We start from the raw sequence: 5,474 nt of genomic DNA, 5'->3' as shown, positions 1-5,474 counted from the left end.
ATTTTTATTTTGAAATTGAGGTTGGGTGGTGGAATTCTTGGAATAGATGGATAGAGCAAGGTTTTCAAGCCATTAGGCTATGGAGTCAACTGAAGGATAGAAATACTAGACCGAATCTTTAAAGGGAATGTCTACAGGGCAAGCTAGCAAAGCAAAAGGTAAATCTTTAGGCCAGATGGATGGAGGTGATTCTAACCAGTGTGAAAGGGCACTTAAGAATCCTTAGACCGGGATCAAAATGAGGAACGAGGGGTGATCATGAGAAAAGGGCAATGAAGAATTGTTTGCTATAGATCAGAGAAGGTTACCTAAGCTAAGGAGTAGTGAAGAATTCCTTGACTTAAGTATTTGGAGAAAACATTGATAAAGTGTAACAGTCAAGACAAAGTGCATTAAAGCAATTTCTGAAATATCATTCCATGTTATAACTTTTAAAATTTAAGAGATACATAAATATTTATGGAAAACATAAGTAAACACAACATTACACAAGAAAGAATACTTATTTGATATTCGCTTTACACAGGAATCCTGCAAAATATCTGATCTTTATTCATTGGTCCAGCAAGCCAATCCAGTCTTTGATACAATAGAAATTTGAGTTTGAAAGAAGAAGTCTATAAAATGTCTTTGAATCCACCCTACATACTTCAAAATGTGAAGTATTTATACAAAAATATTACAAAATATATCATAACAGTTTGAGATTTAATTAGGAAATAAGAAATATCTTCAAGCATCAAGATAGAGATAGATGGAAAATTGCATCATGTTGTCTCTTTTATTGTGGTGTTGTTGGTTGTTTTTGTTAAGTTATGAGCCTTTTAGGCTGGCTGGTAATAGTGGTGTTTCTACACTAGAACCTTATTTCCTTTGATATTTTAGTGATACTCGTTGACTTTGTTACTCTTTCACCCTGCTGATCTACCAGACAGATTGAAAACTGCATCATGTTGTCCCTTTTATTGTCGTGTTATTGGTTGTTTCTGTTGAGTTATGAGCCTTTTAGGCTGGCTGGTAATAGTGGTGTTTCTACGCTGGAACCTTCTTTCCTTTGATATTTTACTGATACTCTTTGACTCTGTTACTCTTTGACACCGATGATCTACCTTTTACCTATTTTGTCTGGCTGCTTTCAAAACTACCTATGGTAACTTTCTGATGTAAATTTTTTTATAATAAATCCGTCATTTTCTCCCACCATTCTGCCTCAGGTAATTTTACTTTTAACATTCTCCTGTAAATTTCATCTGCTCTGTGTACTTTGCAAAATTGGTCTTGGTAAGAAACAAATGTTTCACCTCATGTTCTAGGAAAAACAGGTTCTCCAATGTATCATATGATACTTTACTTGTTCGTAAGGCTTTGATAGATGATGTGCTTGCATGTTCCTTTGCCAATCTTCTTAACCTGTCAACATAATCCAGCTTGGTCATAAGTTTATCACTGATAACCATTGGACTTGGAAGGCCTTTCTCCCTCAAAATTTGAAACTTAGCCATGAACTTGTCAATGGCTACTTGCATGGTGTGGCACTTCTCTTCCAAGTTAAGCATGAGGTTTATTTTGGAAAGAATCTTTTTAATTTCTAGGATGGTTTCAGTTCTATCCTCTATTTCAAGTTCATGGAGTTGATACCTGTTCTCACTATTCAAAAAGTGAATGAGTCTATTTGCATCCTCAGGATTGTCTCCCAGTTCCTTTTTTACCTTTGCAATAGCTTCATTAACTACTTTCACTAGTTCCGTCTGCTCAAATATTACTTGTATTGATGGCCAAATATCATTGTCAGAGTCAATGATATTGGCCCAAAGCATCTCCTTAATCTTCCCTGGTGGTTTCTGCAGTGTAAAATATTTTTCTAGGACTTCAATTTTATCATCCATCCTTTTGGCTTTCTGTGTTTCTTCACTTTGCTGAATTTGGGCAAGTTTAAAGTTAGTCTCTAAACTTGCCACTTTCTCCTTTAACTTCCTGAGCGCTATTTCCTGGATGAACATATCCTCCTTGGCTTTTACCAATTCTGTTGTCTTTTCAGTTGATGTTCCTGCTACTTTAGTAGTTTCAGTAGTGATTGGCAGTGCTGTGGCTGGTGGAGTTGTAGGTGCCAATGATTCTGCCATTGTAGAAGGAACTGTTGTTGACACTATGGGAATGGCAGTTGTGGAAGTGGTTTCTAGGTCACTCTATTTGGACTGAATCAAAATGTCCAATTCTTTTTCTGTTTCCTTGAGCTGGTCATTTAGCTTTAGGACTAGGTCCATAAGCTCTTCATGTCCTTTTTAGGTTTCTAGGACCTCCATGGTTTGTGGATGATGCAGTTGAAGATATTTGAGCCGCTTCTTTAGTGCAACTATATCATCATTCTTCTTTTTTATTAATTTTTCTGTGGCCTTTACATATTTGGGATTGTGTCCCAACTCCATGACTAAGTCCTCCAAGGCCTTGATTCTGGTATCTTTGGCCTGTGAAGAGGCCTTCTCCATTTGGAACTATGCTGACACATTATTCAGGGAGTTCTGCAGTTGGTGTGCAACAATGGCTTTCCCTGTCAAGGTGCATTATATCATCTCCCCTGTCTATTTGTGCAACTCAATCTGGTCAATAGGATGAATGTCCTTTGCCAGTACTTCGAAATCTATTTTTTTCAAGTCTATTGCTGTCCTTGGCTACTGAGAAGTTGGTTTAATGAATGTCATTTGCATTTTTCCCACCTTGACATCAAAAGTTGACATGAGCCTGGTTTGATTTGTAGGGGCCATATTTAAATACTGTGCATAGGTTTGGGCATTTAGCCTCTCATTCTTAGCCTTGATCCCCTTATACCTTTCTTTGATGTCTTGGTCTTTTTCTACTAGAATTTTAAAGGAGGATACCTAAACACTTTGTTGCCTAACCAGCATTTGAGTTCTTGAAGTTGATGGTTCCTACATGCTTCCCGATGCGGTGGCATGCTTGCTCATATCTCTTTCTGAGCCTGTAACTTCAATTGTTTCTTCTATAAATTCCTATTCAGAGACGGGGTTGACTCTTTGTCTTTTAGCCTGGCTTGTTTCTGCATAGGCTTGTGAAGTAGTGGCCCCTTTGATGTTTCTTTTTAGGTTTTTCTCCTCATTTAGAGGAGTCTGTAGGACTGGTGAGGTAATCATAGTGGCCTTTGTTACCTTAGTTTTTTCTGGCACCTCTGATAGGTCTGATACCTTTGATTCTTATTGCACCTGTGAAGCTTCTTGTACTTGTGAATCTCCTGGCACCTCTGAATCTCCTAGCACCTACAGGAATGAACTTTCATCAATCGTTTTTTCCAGGTCTATGAGTGCATTTTCAACATCTACTTTGGTGATGTCCTGGTCTACTAAATTCCCTTCTACCCACTCTGATTAGTTTTCAAAGGCTTCAATTTCAGGAATGGGGTAATGGATAAAAGGTCCTAGCTTAACATTTTGTCTCTTTTTAGTAATAAACTCTAAGGGATCATATCTCCAGACAAATATTCTTTGGAACTTCATACTTTGTAATATTATATCAGCTTCACGACCTACTTCCCTTGAGTTGCATATAAAGGGGCCTAATTGATCTTTTATCTTGAAGTGGGCCTTTTTCTTGGCATTCACAAAATTTGTTTCATCAACACTCATAATCTGTCTGTAATATTCCAAAGAAAATAACCTCATTGGGAGGTATTTAGGGAGCTTGTATGGTGCTAGCAAGCATCCATAGATCCTGATTTCTCTATGGTTTTGGTACAAGTATCAATCCCCTACTTTGGACTGTTTGGATAATTGCAGGATTCTTTGTATGTCTACACTTATTCTTGGAGGAGGACTTCCTATCAACATTGTCACAACTGGATACACAAATAGGTCAATGAAGTTAGAATATGAGTATGGGGACTCATATCTGTGTATTAATGGAGTCCAGAAGATTACTGATCTAAGGTTGCCTTCTGTATCCGGCTTCTGGAGAGTGAACAGGAACTTTTCTGCTTGGAAATATAGGAATAGGTGGTATAAAACACAGGAGTATTTGAAGACTCACTCACTACATATTCTAAGGAATTGCTCATGCATCCTATTGGCTATAAAATTAGAAAAATCATAGATAATAGCAGGGGGTTTTCCTGGAGTATACATGGACATGAAAGATATGATTATTTCATCAATGAATTCACTGGTAGTATAACCTAGGACTCTAGATATCATTGATACAATGTCTTGCCCAAATGAGGAAAATATGGTAGCCACATATGGGGGAGGATTTGTTGGGATATGTTTTTCCTTTATGACAAAGGCTTGGAATATTTCTGCAAGTTTGGCAGTGGTAATCTTGGGGAATTTTTCTAATAGGTCTCCAATTGATAAAGGGGTTAGGTTTTATCCTAGTTGAAACTGCAGCATCTCATTGATAGTTTCAGCAGTGATGGTGAAAAGTATGGATTGGTTAGGGGACATCACTGCTCTTTGATTGGGGATATAGTTTGCATGATAGTAATGGACAATTTCAGGGAAAATGTGGACTTCATGGAATTAGTACTTGGGAAAATTGGACTCCCAAAGTCCAATTTTGTCAGCATGGTTCAAGTATTGGTCTCTATACCGGTAGTATAGTTTGAGTGGGGATTCTATAACAAAGGTGTCTTTTATTTGAAAGTCCTTATCTGCCACGGGGAGGTGGTCTAGGTCTAGATGAGGAGTGGAAATTGGCCTAACGTCCATGGCAATTGGGGCAACCATCCTCAGTTCTTGTGGATTTGAGAATGGAGGTGATTTACAAAGTTTTTAGTGAAATGGTGGTTCTGTGTAGAGTAGGTTTAAGTTACTTGAGTTTCTTTAATTAATTTTTACTTTAATTAAGAAAACTCAGTGACTGGTTCTGAAATTGACAGGGTTTTCCAGTGAATTATGGCTTAAATACTTGGAATTGAGGAGAACAGGTTCTGAATCAGGAAATTGGCAACTGCAAACGATCGAAAAAGCTCACTGTAGGCTGGGAAGCAAACTGGGTGCTCTGTGGCATATTTAGGGTGGCAATTGGACGTAGATGACAACTTTGACATTCACAGGTGAGTGCATGGAAGCTTGCAGTTTGAAGATAATGGTAAAACAAATCATTTGGGGCTTTTGGCTTTATGTTCAAAGTCAACTTTTTGGCAGGTGAGGTGAATAGTGGTTGTTTTAGTGTTTAGCGGGGTCAATAGTGACAGTTTGTTGTGTAGCGGGTGGGTGGTAAGTGGTTTCCATTGCACCACTTTTGGGCGCTGGATGGTATTGGGGGAGGCCATCTGATTCCATACATTGAGTGACACGTAGAATCGAGGCCTGGCATAAAATAGCTTTATCGAGCGGGTAACGTTTGGACATTAGGCCCGCCTGATATGGGTAATAGCCGTCGGATGTGATGGGAGGCGATCACATGGTGATCAGGCATGGGAGTTGCACGTAGGCTAATGGAAGGGCCCAGCTAGTGATTTAAGC

Source organism: Pinus tabuliformis, chromosome 9 (assembly GCF_031772625.1).
Source record: "Pinus tabuliformis cultivar Carrire ecotype Pingquan chromosome 9, CPIR1, whole genome shotgun sequence".
Taxonomy (NCBI): domain Eukaryota; kingdom Viridiplantae; phylum Streptophyta; class Pinopsida; order Pinales; family Pinaceae; genus Pinus; species Pinus tabuliformis.
Note: the sequence above shows the minus strand (reverse complement) of the source record.